The 18,192-nt window shown below is 37.9% G+C and overlaps 1 protein-coding gene across 1 annotated transcript in view; it reads left to right on the plus strand.

The window, feature by feature from the left end:
• The window catches only part of PTPRN2 (protein tyrosine phosphatase receptor type N2), a 664,155-nt gene that overhangs the window by 577,455 nt on the left and 68,508 nt on the right, over positions 1-18,192 (plus strand). The window lies entirely within an intron of this gene.

The raw sequence follows: 18,192 nt of genomic DNA on the forward strand, positions 1-18,192 counted from the left end.
CAACCAGTATTAGTGTAGAAGATGGACACGTGAAGACCTGTGTGTATGTGAGAGTCAGAATCCTGTTGTTGGGACTGGCTGCAGCTTGTTTCTGTCTCTCTCCGTTAGCGTCCTGCTGGGAGAGCCGTAGAGTAATCCCCCATTTTCTGTGCCTTATTTTCCTCCTATAAATATTTGCTGTCTTTGTAGAGTGCATTGAAATTAGCTGAGAAGAAGTTAGGTGATGTCGGAGGTGATGAGTCAGGTGTTATTTTGCTTTCTGTATTTAATTTCTGCTGTTTATTAGTATGGTTGATTTAAAGTAAGCAATATTTCCAGTTCCCTGTTGATTTATTTATGCACTGCTGAGAAGACTCACCAGAGGGGTCTTTCAGAAGGAAACGTCTCTCCACCATGCCATACCTCTGGGTCGTAATTCTTCAACTTCTTTCTCTCTTTTTCTGGACTTATATTTGAATGTACTATCTTCTCAAATATTTTTCAAGTTCTTACAAGACACCTCACATGATGGCGAAAAGCATGAAGGCAGGCAAAATCCAAAGAGCTAATTTGACCTCAGCCAAGTTACTGACCTATTTCAGCCTTGATTGGGTCAGCTATAAATCTGAGAAAAAGCAGGACAACATTGTAAACCAGATGCTTTATCAGAGTATGTCATCCTGAGTAAATACTTCTTCCCCTGACCCTGCCTATTTCCCACCAAAACGGAGTTAATTAAGTATTATGTTAAAATCTGGTATACAAGTGCAGTTTGGAAGTGTTTCTCCAATGAGAGAAAATCATTTGTTATGTTTTTACTGTCCCACTTTTGCCTAACCAGAATTAAAATTCACTTGATTTCCTTTCATAGTTAACTAAAATGCTTGGGGGAAAAAAAAGAATGTCTCCAGTTTCCCAATCTCAAAATAAGTACAAATTCCTGTTATAAGGTTCTAAGGCAATATATTTGTATGGAAATAAGAGCAAAATTTCCTATGTAGATAGAAATATTCACTTGACATTTGCAAACAGTTTCAAATACTTTAAATTGAGCAAAATTGGTTTCAGTTATATTATTGGAAAAAATTTAAAAATCACAAAATCAAGCTTGAAGGAGAGGAAGTTGCATATGGGAAACACTCTGGCTCTGGGAATTTCTGCAAAATTGCAAGAAAGAATTGTTTTCATATGGCAGTAAATGAACTTTAAAAAATAGTCAGTTTGGTCAAGATCACTGTTACGGTGTTCAGTGCCCATAATTCAGTCAATCCTGTTTAACCCTGGATGAACTCATACATATGTTTGCTAACTAACAGCATATGTTATATCTTAGATGGTGAGGGTTCAAAGAAGGGTAAAAGAAATGCTGTAGTACAAACCACACAGAGAGTAAAAATAGTTTATTTGTTTAATCTAAACTGAACAAAAATCAGTGATTCCGGAGGGTGTGCCTATGTGCTCTGAAATACAGGATGGGAAGAACTGTTCTTAATGGATGCAGATGATACAATTAGGAAGAAAATACGGATTTGAATCGAAAGGATGCTTTTAGCCTGGATATCAGGGCAAACCTAATAAGAAGAGGGTCAGGTAGGCAGTGGGATGTTTACATAAGGGAAGTAGTTAAACTGTAAAGGGAAGTAGTTAAACTGGAAATTTAAGATGTGCTGAAGACAAAGCTAGGTTAGGTTTACATGGGAAGACCAGCATTGCTCAGCTACAGCACTGGAGCAGATGATTGGACTTGATCAGAAATGCTCATGTTTTGTGTCACGGTAGGTCACACTGAAACCAGAGAGCTGACCCAATTTATGTTTTGCTCAAAAATAAATGCATGTATCTGTAATACCTTATTTGCCTGAACTTCTCTCCCTCTGGAGATGCTTGTTGAACTTCATCAATAGAAGAGGCTTGCCAGAGGTGAGCTTTTCTTCCCATTGCCCTGTAGCTACAAGTGGAGAAGAACAAGGGGCCACTTCACAACTTTTATACCATTCAGTACAAAAAGTTTTCCAGTTCTTCCCATTTCCTGATGCCACAATCCTCTTATCTTTTAGATTTTGTATATATTTTCCATGAAAAATGTTTCAGTGCCTAAAAAAGCAATGAGAAATATTAGCAAAGGGCCTAGTAAGAATGGCAAATACCATCTGCTTTGCAGAGTAAATGTGCTTACAGGTCTGTAAATGTGTTTTTCAGCTCCACAGTGTGCAGCAAAGTAGCAGTTAGCTGAGCTAGGGCTCCCCAGTCTTTATTGTTCATAGGTGCCAGGACCTCGTCAGAGAAAATAAAAAATGGATTACTGTATAAATTGGCAGGAAATATTTTATTTTGATTTATAGAATGAATCTTTAGTGGAAGTAGGTCAGAAGAAATGTGTCTGCAACTGCCCAATGACTCCATGTAATCTTGCTCAGAGGTAGCGTTGGTCAGAAGCATTTCTGAAAAGCTGTTTAATTTGTGGAAAAATGCTAGCAGGTCATCTGAAGTGGTATCCGAGCCACCTCAGCTTTGGGTTTCTTGGAGCTTGTGACTGGCCACAGGTACTGTTTTCTTGGAGGACTTGCTACTTGTGGTTAGTCCATCGCTGATATCCAGTTGATATCTGGAGAAACCAGGAATCTCCCAAACCTGTGTATCTGTGGGGCAGTCTCCTCACTTAGACTGAAACCAGTCTTTCAAAGAGAAAAATACTGCATTTTTGCCACTTTGCTGTACAGTAAAGGCAATGTCTCCTCACTGCTGACAGTAGCATGAGGTAGTTTGTACTGTTGGCAGGAGGAAGCAGGGAGGACTCAGGAGGCCCAGAAGGACAGCGATAACAACATTCAGAGCTTTTTTTTTTTCCTTTTCACATTCTTTTTCCTCACATTTATAGCAGGAGGATGGCCCATATGGCACTTTTTGATTCTGTCTTTCTAAAAGATCCAAGCACTTTGGAAAGTGTAATTAGAGGAGCATGTTTTATGCAGTCGTGTTTGTGGCACTGACTGGCTGGTTTCAGCATGAGCAACAACAAAGAAGTGCCCTCATTTTGGTCGCTCTTGGTTTTGCAAGAAAACAGTTGTTTTTCAGAAGGTCATAGCAAGGGAAAGAGTAGGAACTTAGAATTAGATTTCCATCCACTTTATTCACATGTGTACATCTATATTTCAAGTGCCAGGAGAAGTCCTAATAAAGGGCAATGCTTCCCTTTGCAGTCCAGCAAGAAAACCAGGGTGGGTTTGCAAGTGTCCAGGAGAGATTTAGCCTCACTGACTTGGGGTCCTAACATACATACATTTTAGGCACTTAATGAAGTGGTGTTGTTGAGTCCATAAATTCCCCTTCTGGTTGGTGAAGTGAGTAGATGGCTATGAAGGCCTCCAGAGAATTAGGCAGAGAGTGGATTTCTCTTGGGAGGCCTCCTGCTGTGCCTGCACCATCCCATTGATGTCCGCAGCTTAGATGAAGGATTCTCTTTTGTTCATGCTAAAACACAAGTTCAGCACATAAGTTAGGTAGCTTGGATCCCACATCTGCTTCATATATTACCATGCTTGTTTGGCTAAAATAATTATAATCTTTGATGAGTTTTTAAATGAAGAATAGTACTGCAAGAAGGGAGCGTATGCTTTTGATGATAAGTGATTTTCTGTGTTTTAGGTTTTTTTTTTTCCTTTTAAAGACAGACGTGCAAAATTTGGAGCATTATACATAAATTAGAATTTCAGAAAGTGTGAATTTACAACAGGTCCTCTGTCTGAGGAGTCTTCTCTCTGAGCGTATAAAACTGCTGTATATATTGGAAATAATAACAGTCTGTGATAGTTTGTGCGTGCTGTACTTTTCAGAAGAAGAAAGTTTCTTAACTGGGCTGAATGAGGCAGTGGGAGCAAATGAACTAGAGATTGAAATCTAGGGCCTTGCATCCAGGAGGTGTAAGTCCACTTGATCCCTTGGTCTTTGTCAGTATGCCTGCAAAACCAAAAGCACTTTCCCTGTAGGGAAGTGAAGGATGACCTCATAGGAGAACTTAGTGTCAAAAGAAGGTTCCGGGACAGATTGTGCCCCAGAAGTTGACACAACCTGAACTGGGGGACATGGGACAGGGACCTGCTGCTGAGAAATCAGTCAAATCCAAATGCTGAATTTTGCATCCAGTTTAGTTTTGATGCTGAATCAGTGGCAGGGTTGCTGTGGGACTGAGGAGGGTAACAAGCAGGGAATAGTTTCCAAGGCTGAACCTGGGTTTTTTTGATAACACTGGTATCCTGTAGTCTCTGCATAGTAACTTTTTGATGATTTCTAATCAGTTTTCCCTCACTCTCATTTTTGAAAATAAACTGTGTTTGCAATGAAGTCTATGGGGTAACTGCTATAGATTTTCTTTCAATTGAATATGGAAGAGTGGGGGATTTTGTGATAGAAGACACTTTCCAACAAGAAAAAAATACTTTTAAATCCTGCACAACATTTTGCTGAAATCCATTGCTTTTATTCGTAAAGCTGCAATAAAACCATGAGCAAAAGGCATCTAAACAAGCTTTTCTAAGTGGAGAAACTCCAGCATGTGAAGACCATAGCACTGTGCTAGATGCAGATGTACTTTCTACCTTGATCTTAATCCATATACATGCAAAACATTTCCTGAGCGAAGGAGCTTGATGCAGAGTATGTGAGTACAGTGCACTGCCCAGGGACACATGCCACAGAAGTGATTAATGCTAGCAAGGACAAAGGTAGAGGACTGAAGGTACAGAAAACAAGGTCTTTGTCACAATTATAGTGTGTTTGATTATTTAATGGTTTTTAATTTTTTTTTCTTTTTCCACCTTTTTCTTCTATCACCATTAATTTCTTTTTAGCTGTTTATGAATTTCAAGATCATAAATACTCTGTTTAAAAAAAAGCTTACAACTGAGAAAACAAAGGAAAAAGTCCTCCCTCACATGGGAAGGGAAACAAGTCAGTGGCAAAATTAAGCAAAAAACGTAAACTCCTTACACATGTATTAAGTGGATCTAAATCCCAACTTATCTTTCAACTGTGCCAGTACAAATAGTTGTAGGAGTCTCATAAAATGTAAGTCCCAAGAAGGCTTTGGCCCTAAAGGCCATTTCATCAGGAACAGTCAGACAAGAGAAGTCACAAGGGAAAAGGCTGTTGTGTATCTCATTACTCAGTGGCAAGATAGTCAATACCCCAAAAGACATAAATACTGTGGGTGGGAAAATCTTTACCCCTCTCTCCCTGAGTTGTCATGCTTTTAGGGACAACTGGAGCTGGTTGCCTTCTGAGAGATCTGCTGATGAAATGGCACTTATCCCTTCATTTTAGGTTTTTTCCCCTCCCTAAATGTTTTTTTGAAACATTTGCTTCTGTTTAAAGCCAGGACTTGAGATAAAAGAACAAAGAAATGCTGCAAAGAAAAGTGCAAAAAGTCTCATTGCATATGAAAACAGCTCTACTAATGGAGCCATAAATCTATATAAATGGATGTATGCACTACATAGATTTCATATAATCATAGAACAGCTTGGGTTGGAAGGGACCTTAAAGATCATCTAGTTCCATCCCCCCTGCCATGGGCAGGGTCACCTTCCCCCAGCCCAGGGGGCTCCCAGCCCCGTCCAACCTGGCCTGGAACCCTTCCAGGGAGGGGGCAGCCACAGCTGCTCTGGGCACCCTGGGCCAGTGTCTCATGACCCTCACAGGGAGGAATTTCTTTCTTATATCTAATCTAAACCTACCCTCTCTCAGTTTAAAACCATTGCCCCTCATCCTATCCCTACACCCCCTGATAAAGAGTCCCTCCCCATCTTTCCTGTAGCCCCCTTTAAGCACTGGAAGGTCACTATAACGTCTCCCTGGAGCCTTCTCTTCTCCAGGCTGAACAACCCCAACTCTCTCAGCCTGGCCTCATAGGGGAGGGTGGCCTCCTCTGGATCCACTTGAGCAGGTCCGTGTCCTTCTGATGTTGGGGGTCCCGGAGTTGGACACAGCACTGCAGGTGGGGTCTTATGAGAGCAGAGCAGAGGGGGAGAATCCCCTCCCTTTTGTGGATGGCCACACTGCTCTTGATGCAGCCCAGGACATGGTTGGCTTTCTGTACTGCAAGCGCACATTGCTGGCTCATAGTCAGTTTTCCACCCACCAGTACCCCCCAGTCCTTATCTGCACGGCTGCTCTCAATCCAATTTATTAATCTCAATCTCATTTTATTATTTCATCAATAAAACTCAGAAAAAATATTCATGAACCAGTTACCCTTTGATTCTTCCATTTTTGTTTGTTTCATGTTCAGTTGCCTCCCTTTTTCTATATTAATCTTGTTGAATGGGCCTTAGGAAATAATGACTGTTACAGAGTGAGTATTAAATGAAGATAAACATTCCCCTTCCCCTTGAACATGGTATGAAATTAATTTCAAAATCTTTTACTTTTCCTAAATTCTTACCTGTCGGTCGTTTTCCCCAAGTGTATTCATGATTAGAAATAACTTGGAAATTCCTGTGACTGCATCTTGGTGTGTCATTTGTCTGTGAGGTATTTACTCCAGCTTTGTTTAAACTGCTTTGGTTGAACACTTTTAGCTACCTTATATCATTCCTTAAGGATTTTAGTAGAAAGATGAAGAAAACGTTTCTATTAATATTCTAGGGTACTAATTTTAGAAGTGCTACACTGGGAGAAATATTTGACACAAAATTAGCTTACGTGACTGTGTGCACAAAATAAAAAGAAAGGATCATTGCCATGGATGAAACAAAACTTGGTGGCTCTCTGCACTTTTTTTCTGCTTCTCCCCACTTTTTTTTCATTTCTAGAGAACATCCAGGTAATGTCAAGGCAAGATAAGTACCAGTTGTAGCAAGTAGCAAGAGATGCTAGGAGGTCATTTAATGAAAAAGATCTATATTTTGATACTTCAGATTGAATACAAGGGATGTTAGTGGGTCCTCACCTGCTTCTGAGAGTCTCATTAGTGGCAGAAACCAGAAAAGAACTCTTGTCCAGGAGGCTACGGTCTTGTCTTTTGGCTGCAAATGCATCCTGAGTAATGAAGTGCTCTTCTCTGTTTGTCCCATTGTGTGTGCTCACATCATGCATTAAATTGTTGATTGTAGCAGATGTAGAAGTTTATCATATTTTGGATCTAACAGGTGGAAATGCCTATTTAGAGGGAGAAGGGCACTAGAAGGAGCGTGGTTCAGAAGGACTTCTCAGAAAAGAGGCCAAGATGATAATACATATTACACCATATCTCTGAGCTGGTGGCAGAGTTCAGACATGGGAAGAAGGTGAGCTTTGCCTCACTGTGGGATAAAGAAATGGCTCACACAGGTTGCAAGACCTGATGTACCATTAAGATCAAATGATGTGTGGTAAATGGGACTATAGCTTCAGAGCTTCTGAAAATACATAACAGTCCAAGATGAAACTGGGACTTGCTTCATGGTACTTACAATGAAGGGACATCATACTGACACTGTGTTCTTGCAGTATTATATCAGCTGCAGTTTAAAATACCCAGGAGGATTTGGGAAGCTCCTTCTCTTCATGCAGGCTACACCAGCAGAAGTTATTGGAAGTGCTCTGGTTAAGGTGCTACTGTCAATGAAGGCAGCTTAATCCTTCCATTGATTCAACAAAATCTGTTTATTTTCATCTTCAGGGCAAGATAAAAAAAAGTTATACTTTGCTTTCTGCAATCTTTCTTGGATTAGGTCTTGGCAGTTTTGTGAGTAAGGTATCAAAATTTGGGTGGCATTTGGAAAGTTTAATGTGTAGGACACAGACAAAATGCTCCTGTGATGATCGAATTTTACATATGCACCCACGATGCAGCTGTGGAAACATTTTTAAATAAGGAGATAAACATTAAAATAATCTGTGAAATTTGCTTGTGGATGATATAGTATTTGCTGTTTCATAAGAGGACTGTGTTACTTTTTGATCAAAAGCAGATAAAGTTGAAGTCTACTACCGCCAGATATTCCAACTCCCCCTCCCTCCAGCATGTCTTTATAAAATACATACTTTTGCTATGAATTTATGTCTTTTATATAACTCTTCCTTTGTTTCAGACTAGAGTAATATCTTTTCATTTTTTCTAGCTGGTAGCTCTCCCTCAGTGCTGTTGTGTCTCCCTCATCCTCTTGTCCTAAAATCATGTGCTAATGCTGCTTTAGGTTGCCCAGCTGGCCACGAAAACCCTATTCATAGCTGGGGAGAATTATGAGTTGCCTCTTGCTTCTGTCTGCTTGCTGTACCATTGCACTGAACTAAGAATAGAAGGAAGGGGTGACAAACTGCTCACAAGCATCTCCTCCTTATTCTCTGACCTTTTCTTTTTGGAATGACTATGAGGGGTCCTAAATGTTCCTGTTCTTAGTCTGGTTAGTAGTAAATCCATTAATATCTGTTGAAGATAGTTGGTTTCTGGATTTGATGTGTCTTTAAAAAATATTTCTCTGACTATGTGTTGCAACTGCATTGTTTTTAAGATTATGTGAAGGTTTGCCTCCTTCTGACCAGGCTGTTTATACTGTCTGAAGCATTCCCATAAACATCCACTATCCCTACTGCACATAGTAACTAAGCTCTAGTAGCTGTCAGAGTGTAATGAATTGAAGCACATTTTTGTACTTCTTTTATTAAATATGTGCACACGCAAGACATTTCTTTAAAGAAAATAAACAAAAAATTATAATGTCTCCTTATTAGATACATTATATTTATACTCTGAGCATTGAAGACAGTCTGGTAATTATAAAGTTGTTTAAGCATTTTTGTTTTAAAATTAAAAAGGTACTGAACTTGAAAAAACAAATCCAGTCAGTTATTCAGTATTGACTAGTTCTTAACATTCTTTTCATATTTAATTTAAATGGACTTGAGCTGGTTGCAAATAAAAATACTAAAGGACTAGCAATGCACATGGTGATTTGTGTTCTTGCTGTCATCCAAATTCACAGAATGAAGGAAACATATTAAAGAAATTTGATAAGACCAGGTGGTCTGAGTGAATAATTTCCCTTTCATTAACATATTCCCCTTATTAACTCTGTAATTAATTGTACATAACTAAGGAAAGCTATGGAAATTGCATTTTGAGATGTATCAAAGCTGACTTTATGCTTCAGACTTCCATGCAATTTACTATTAATGAACCAAGAGATGGAGGCCCCAAATCTATAATTATTACTTACTATTTGAATGACAAGCAAAGAATTTTATCAGCACAGTTTCAAATGAAAGGGGATTAGCAGCTAATGTTGAAATTGTTAATCTTTCTTATTAAAATAATTTTGACGAGAGTGTTTAGCCTGAAAGAGGTTTCTGGAACATCATTTACCATTAAAACAGCTATTTTCTGAAGCTCAGTATGAATTTGTCTAAGTTTGACAGCAGGGTGCAAATATTTTTTAAATGAATGAATATTTTATGGGAACTAAGGCTGTTCATGTGTGAGCTGATGCCGAGCTGCTTGCTGTGTGCATATTCCCGGAATGTGCAGCAGGATGGTAGTTCAATATCCATCTTACCAAAGTGAAGATGTCTACTGAGATAACGGAAAAAAGCTACAGCAGAAATATCTGAGAACTGAAATTGCACCCAAGGCTGTATCTGCACATAACTGATTAGCAGATGGGAGCCTGGTCAGAATTGGGCCCTAGATCTTGGTTATATTTTTATGACACAGAAAAAGCCTACAATTATGTTTGGTAATAATGTTACTTATTGTTCAGCTATGCCTTCTTACTCCTTTAAATGGTGGTGTATTTTCAGTTTTCATATATTTTTATTAGTGTCATGTGTCTTGAGATGAGTATTCTTATCTCATGTGTGCTTTATACCCACATGTATGCTTGTGTGCAAATACCACGTACAACAACAGTATCCTCATATAAGTATAGATAAATATTTGTGAGCAGAGATATAATATACATGTCTTTCAAGTGTTAATGAAAAACTACTTGGCATTTTAGATTTTAAAACTTTTCCTTGCAATATTTGCAATTTTCATCTCTTACAGGAGTGAAAAAATGAAGCTGACAAGGCTGGTTTTACTCCTCAGGATGAGGAAATTGTGACTATATAGTGACATAAATAGTGAAAAGCAAAGCAGTGATAATTTACAAAATTTAATTTGCACTGGTCTCAGCCACATAACTACTAGCAGAGAGGTATGTTAAAGAACACTATTAATTTGCCTGAGTCCCACTATAGAAAAAAGCTAATGTAAGAGATGTTGCGTGTCTTTGTCAGTGACAAATCTTGAATAGATTTTGCCAGCAGAATAGGTAGAGATCATTTAAATGCTTTGATTAAGACATTAATTGTGTGAGTAGACTGACTTTGTGTAAAGATACCATCAACTCAACAAACCCCTATGTACCTGCTTTACTATGAGATTACTCCAAGCTTTACCTCTGTGTGGACCATGTTGGAACTTCACTGGGTTCACTCAGAAAGTTACAGGTTACAGAACTAACCTTATATCTGTAGTCCTACAAATGTTCTTTTGCAACAGTCTTGCAGACAGAGTGGTATTGTGAAGTATCAGAAAGTGTCATAGACTCTATGTTAGCTTCATTCATCAGACAAAATCAAAGGGTTTTTAGCTTAAACATGGCACTTGTTAAATAGCATGCAGTAACAATACGTTGAAGCACTTTCATTATAACATTGTGTTTTGTACATATTATAGTTATGTGTTAGGTCAAAGGCATCAAGGGTTCTTCTTAATCTGTAAGAATCATAAGAAACCATGTAGACCACAACAGTAAGAGACAGTTACCATGCCAGTGTGGTAGGCTGGTGTAGTTAAGAGGTGGAATTTGTCAAGGATGAAGCTAATGTACAATCCAAAAGCAAAGCTTTTCTAAATGCAGGAGTACTTCTGATGTAGATGTTTATCTCCTGCTTTCATAGGAAGGCACCCAGAAGAGTTGGTTTAAATAACTACAGCAATCACACAGAAGCAGCAACATAAAATCCCCAGGGCAGTGCTGGCTCACATTGGAAGGGATGTCCTGCTACTGCTTAGGTGGGCATGTGTGATACCTGCCTGAGAAAAGTGCTTTCTTCTTTCCTCATTGCCTCCTTCCACCTATTGGTGTCTTTCTTTTCATTAAACCAGTTAGACAGAAAGCATTATAATAATGTCTAATTACTATTGACGTAGTGAATATACTGATCATATGTGTATCCTCACAACTGAATTTAGAGAAACTTTGTCCTTCAGGTAGGATTCTGGGTCCTGATATAAGAAATTTTGATTAAAGTAATTGGGAGACTTTCAACTCACTTCAGTAACCAAAATAATAATAAGCCAACTCTTATACAGTACTTTTGATCATTAGGTTCAAAGCTCTTTTTAAAGGTCACTATCATTATTCTGCCTTTTTAGTCCAGGAATCTCAGGTATAGACAAGGAACTGTCTTGACCAAGACTAACCTTAATGTCAGAAGCAGAGCCAGGAGTAGACCTCCATTTTCTGGTGTCCCAATGCTCTGCTCTCACAGCTAATCATCGTGACTTTAATAGAAAAAGGATCATATCGAAGGGTAATATTTTTGCCCTTTTGTGTCCCTCATTAGTCTTTTTTAAGACATGAAAGTATAAAGGAGTTCTGCACCTGGGTTTGTCAGATTTGATTCTGTGAGTTTAGTTTTGGCCTCATTATCTAAGAGCAAACTATTCCATATTTGGAGAACTGGCTGAAAGATGTTAAATACACATTGGAAAAGCTTGTGAAAACCAAACTGAGGATGTGCAGTCTATAGTCAGTTACCTCTGTTATAGAAAAGGATGCCATCTACTCATTTTCCAAGTCTCTCCTGAACTGGTAACAGTTTCTTCAAGAATATATTCCCAATCTGCTAGATTCTTAGCCATCACACACATGCACTTAATTTTAGGTTCTTTATTTTGCTTTTTCCTTCTGTTTAGCAGTAAGCTGTACTTGTACTGTCTACTTAAAACTACTACTGTCACTCTCTCAATGTTTTCTCCTTGGTTCAGCAAGTGAAGGGAAGTGTTCCAAGCAAAAGAAACAGCACACAAGGAAATGTTGACAGTTATCAGTTAGGTCCAAAATTCGCTTCTTCCCATAGCATTTTTCTTCATTTAATGTGTTCCAGTTTTTGTTTTTCTGATTTTCTTTCTTTGCAATAGTGTCTCCTTTCATCATTTCCCTTCTTTGTTGACCTCTACAGTCTGTTCTTGGCTTCTTTTTCTGTCCTCTTTCACACTGTCTTTCTCTTGTTCTTATTTTGTTCTCTGTCATTTCAAATACTCTCATCTGTGGATTAGACCAGCGTTCCTCAAACTTCTTTAAAGTGTTATCCATTTACTGGCTTCCTTGGAAACCTAAGAGTCCCAGGAATAGGTAGGATGTCTTCAGCTTACACACTTCTGAAGCTTTTCTACCACCACTTCACAATCCCTTTTGAATGCTTTCATGAGAAAAATATTTGAGAATGTGAAAATCACTAAGCTAGGCCAACCTCAGCTGAAAATCCCATGGAGCATAGATAAAAGGTTACCTAAAATGGGACACTTCCTCTAGACTTGGGAGCTGGGTAGATGCCAGCTGCGTCTTTCTCATGGCCAGCATTGCTCAGTCTCGTGCTGCATGTTGGTTCAACATGGCTGTGAGTGTGACATGGGAGTGATAGGGCAGAAGTCAGGCATGTCTTCTCCCACAGTTGTCTCCAGTAAGTCCTGAAAGTACTTCTGTGGAAAAAAAAGAGTTTCTTCATTGCTTACTCTTTCTGCTTTTCAGTATTTTTTTTTTTTGGGGGGGGGGGGGGGGGGGGGGGCGGGGGGAAGGGCATAAAAATTGATGAGAGTTTGTACACAAACACGCACAGAGGTTTGTGTGAAAATTTGAGAATATGCAATACAAAATCCAAGATATACTGCAATCCATGCTATACCCACAGCCTAGCAGCAGAATATGCATAAGCACAAGCGAACATATGGTCACCTGTGAGAAAAAGCAGGCAAAGAACAGACTGGGTAATCAGCCTTTTCCTTAGAAAACTCCCATAACAGAGACAGGAAACAGGGGTTTTCCTTTATGAGTCATAATTTGATCCTGGAGAAGTACCTTTTCACTTTTATTCACATATTTAAGAAGAGTGGTAAGAGTATTACTGCTTATCCCTTTGCTCAAACGGGAATGGTATGTCTGTAGAAATAATATTTTCCTTTCTACCCTCAAGATGGCCACTGTCTAGCAGAAGCGTAACTTGCCAGACTATCTATAAATCACATCATGTGCTGTATCACTTTGATGTACTTGGTCATGGTTGCCTGGGTTTTCCTAGTCTCATTATCTTTGAAGAACTTGACCACGCTTGAAGAGAAGATTATTTTTAAACATGACGTTTTCAGAATTCTATATTTGTCTCTTGGTAATTTTTATATATAGTAAATGAAGATGACTGTACAAGTGCTCTGAAAAGAAACACAGACTTTAATTCATTAAAATCTAAATTTGCAAATACAGTACCCAACCGGGAACCTGAATTTAGATGCTTAATTGAGTTAGTGGAGCTTGGAGAAGAAGAATGCAGGGAATGTGGTTTTGTGTTTTCAGCTAGGTAATTAGTGTGTAGTAATATATTTTTAAAGTTTTCATTTCAGACATGCAGCATCATTAGCAGGCATATAAATGAATCACAGATATGTCTTGGATAGTGGTATGATGTTCAAACCATTATTAAAAAATTAAGTGAGAAGAAGGGATCATCTGAAAAATAGGTTTAATATGTAAGAAGAAAATAGCAGTTTCCTGTGAGAATTAAATTGGATGTCAATATTTATCACAAAGAGTCAAAGGACTTGATCTGGGTTTCTTTTTGTTGTTGTTGTTTGCGGTTTTTTGTTTTTTTTTTTTTTCAGTTTCTCTGCTACTTTTTATTCAGCTATGTAGCTTGTGCTTTTACTTTTTAACAGAACTACCAGAAGCACTTCCCAAAATGTCTCAGTTGACGAATTCAGCTGACACTATCCTTGGCGTCAGTTTCTATACTGCAGAGTTGCCTTTAATGGGGAGGTTTGGGGGTTTTTGTTTTGGATTTATTTTTGTTTTTAAGAAATGTCACAACATATTCCATGCTGTGAAATAGCAGTATTTGGCTAGGAAGTTTAGCCCTCCATTTTTTGAAATAACATTCTCCCTTTATTTAAAGGCTATTTATTATTTAAGATTTTTATTGTGAAATCTACCATAAGAAGTACAGAAAGCCTGGAAACTGATTTTAGCTAATTCATCTTTTAAATCTTTATTATTTAATTTGTCATGCCTTTGTATAAACAAAATCTAACATGTTCATAAATTAAATTCCTCTATTCATCAACCACATAAACCCTGTACTTCTAAACAAAAGCCCCAAACTGAAACCTGTTCTAATTCCATTAGAGTCAGAACATTTGGTATGCTCTAATTACAGAAATGTTGTCAGATACGGATTCATGAAGGTTGCACAACCTTTAGCCCAATCTATAAACATCGTCATGGGAAAAGGAAAAAACAGCGGTCAAGAAGAGTTCTGCATTTCCCTGCAAAATAAGTGGTTTAGGAGCATATTCTGTGACCCTGGGAAATTCACTGTGATGTTTCTGCTCTTTCATTTCCCATCTGTGAAACAGCAATGATACTTGCCTCCCCTGCAGAAGTAATGTGAGTACTTTCAGACAGTTGGACAGAAGGAGCTATAGAAATGCAGAGATTGTAAGGGAGCAAATTATATTCCTTTTATGGTAATCATCTTCTCCTTTTTGTTGAGGTTTATTTAAAGCAAAGTAATTGCAGGGGTGAAACTTCATAGGCATAATTTAGATTTCAGGAAAGGGGGTAAGGAGGAGGAGATGGGGGTGGTTGTATTTTAAGACCTAGAAGACACCATTAAGTAGCTGGTAATCCTTGAGAAGTCATTCTTTGTAGAAGGAATTTCTTTATCTTCTGCTATGTTTAGAGAGCAAGGTAGACTAAATAGTTCATAATTAATCATTCTAATATTTTGTAATGCTTAATTTCTTAGCTACATTTCCTTTCAAAAGTATACCTGCCTCCATCATTCCGATTCAAGCAATGTTTAGCATCACGTGTATTTTCCAAGATTTCCTCCAGAGCTGAAAGCCTGTGCCAGTCCACACCAGGTTGTATCCAACCATTTCATTGGGATTTCATTGAGCACCTTTGGCAGCTGGGAGCTGCAAGAAAAGGGATTAGAGAGTGTTTGTCTGACACACACTGATCCCAGCACCTGCTGATTGGATTGAAGTAATCCTTTTATGAGTTACAAAACTCTATTATCACAGCATTAAAAGAGGGGGAGGCAGTGATATACACTATATCAAGGGTATATTAATTTAGGTAAACAGAACATAGGTTGCCATTTAATGATCCTGTGAATTACAGTCATTCTTGCTAAAGTTGCATGATAGTCTAGTCTGGTAGATAATGCCATATACTGCTGACGTGAAGATGATACTTCTCTAGAAACCCAAGGACAATAATTTAAAATTATTTTAGATGGCATGCTTAAAGCATGACTGTTTTCTGTATACATGTGTAATTGTTTACAATAATCTTTACATCTGAAAATATGAAACTATGGAATGTCGTTTTTTATTGTTGGCTGACATCACCATGGAATTTAATTTATTTCTTAATAATGCAACCTATTTGAAACAATCTGTGGATATTATTCTCAACCAGGCTGAATAGTTGCTTTGTCAGAGAATTGCCCCTCTCTGTTTTTTTTTTTAATTTTCCTTCATCACCAACTATATTAGGTATGATATTAGTAGTGGTTAATGCCAAATTGCTAGTAAAGCTTCATAATAGTTTTCAATACTTAATTGAAAAGGCTTCAAAACTAGTCTTTTCACTAGTGTAATCAGGTACTGAGAAATACGAGAAAAATTAGATCAAAGCACATTATGGCAGGATTATGGCTGCAAATACTGAGGAGAGAAAATAATTTTTTAGTATATTTTATAAAGACAAATACAAATTCCCAGGTTTTTATTCCCTAGATTTTTTTCATTTGTGGTTACCTTTGACAGTTCTTGCTAAGATCAAGAGATCTGGGATGGCACCAGGACAAGTTAGAAAAGAGAAAGGAGCCTTCAGCCTGAAAAGACTAACCAATAAGGTGATGAAATCCTGGCTCCAGTAAAGTCAGGAGTGTTGCCATTGGCAGTAGTGGATGCAGAATGCTCCCAGGATTGAAAGTATGTGAGACTTCATAGCCAGATGTTAATTTCCTGGGATTTCTTCCATCTACAAGTTCTGTGAGATACTGACAATGAGTTGCCACTATAGAATTTTTATTTTTATATGTATATATAAACTCAATGTAACTAGCCCAATATAGTCACATTGCTCTGCAGTTAATGTTGAAAACTTGATGTGCCATGTTAGGACTAAAGCTAGTGCTTTTAACAACAGATATGGAGTGACATTTCAGAGATGGAGCTGGTCTTGATAACAGCTATAGGCTCTGCATTATTGTGGGTTGGTTGGATCAGAGCATCAGAAACACCTTCAACAGAACTATAACTATTAGCGAATGATTTTCTTCACATGTTATTTGATCAAAAGGCTTAAATTGGTTGAGATAGTGCATCCTCTCTTTACTTAAGATCTGCTTTATTAAGGAAGAAAGGTAAGGGAATAGTTTGGCTGTGCTCCAGTTTTTTCTCCTACATGGGAGCACTGAGAGCATTCTTCCTGGAAACACATGTGATGAGTTCCCAACCTTTGGTGTCTTCAAGAGCACCACAGCACCTCGCAGAGAGAGACTGACTCTGTGAACAAGGAGGAGCCCAAAGTAACTTCAGTAGTACTATGAAGTGGTGTTAGGAGATGTGAGAAATACTTAAAAAATGTGAAGAAACATTGTGGTGCTCTGCATGGTCTGAACAGGGCTCAGGATTCTAATAGCGACACTTATCTCAGGGAGCTTTGTTTGAGCAGTTCTGGGCAAGTGTGTGTGCACCAAAATAGAAGAAAAAAGTAATCATAATTTTATAAAAGAGGAGTGGGGAGAAGGAAAGAGGAGAAGAGAAATGAACCTTTCTATCGCTATTCCCTGAGTCCAGACTCCAGCCTTAGAAAATAATGGACCACATATTAAAAAGAAATTGCTGATTATCTAGCAAGAGATTTTTCAAGGACATAAAAGGGAGATAAGTGTGAGGGTCTCATTTAAGAGGATGGGGAAGGCTGGAGTCTTCCCTTTGTGCGTTTGCTAATCTCCTCCATCCTTTCCATTGGATAGCTGCACAATAAGTAAGAATGTGCATAATTTTATAAAGAATAAATCTTGCCTGGACAAACTTGATTGCTTTTTATTTAACTAAAACTACAAAACCAGTAGATGAAGAGAAAACAACAGATGTAATATATTCAGATTTTAATAAAGCCTTGAAACTGTCTCATGAATAGTTAATTGAAAAATTAATGTCAGTTTTTTAGAAGACAATTATGTGGATTGAAATGTGGCTAAAGGATGATATACAAAAAGTAATGATCAAAAGCTATGTATGGGAGTGTCTGACAGAGTACAGAAATTGCTGTTAGATCCAGTTATATTTAACTTTTAAAATAATGATCTGGAAGTGGATGGAAGTGAGAATGATTTTTACAAGTGGTATCAGAGTATAAAGTTCTGCACAGAAGTGATGACAGAGGAGTAATTCAAAAGTTTGAAAACCTTAGACCTGAAAACACATACAACAAATAAAGTTAAGTTATCTTTGAAGAAAAGAACCACAAGAGTTGTCTATAGTTTGCATAGATCTGTTAATTCATGATCTGTGAAGACACTGAAATATATACAAGTAAAAATTATACAGAATAGCAGTATTCTGTGTATAGCAGACTAAAGTTGAAATAAATGGATTGGTGACAATGGATAGCAAATTGTTTGCAATAGAAAAGCAATACTATTGGCACCCCTATGAAAAAGCCATCTCAAATGAGGACTACTATTCATTATTAAAAATATTTGACTATTTCCAGGAGTACAATGTGTAGTTCAGAACACTTTGTGTCCTGAGAAATAGTAATGAACTTTGGTTTAGGCTTCTATTTTAGATACAGGGCACTTAAATGTTAGAAAGTTTCTTAGTGAAGTATAAGAAACAAGACATTATTTGAAGGCCTGGAAACAGGTAATCAGATAGTCTTCTTCTGTCTCTAA

Source organism: Tyto alba, unplaced genomic scaffold, assembly GCF_018691265.1.
Source record: "Tyto alba isolate M040663 unplaced genomic scaffold, T.alba_DEE_v4.0 Super-Scaffold_38, whole genome shotgun sequence".
NCBI lineage: Eukaryota > Metazoa > Chordata > Aves > Strigiformes > Tytonidae > Tyto > Tyto alba.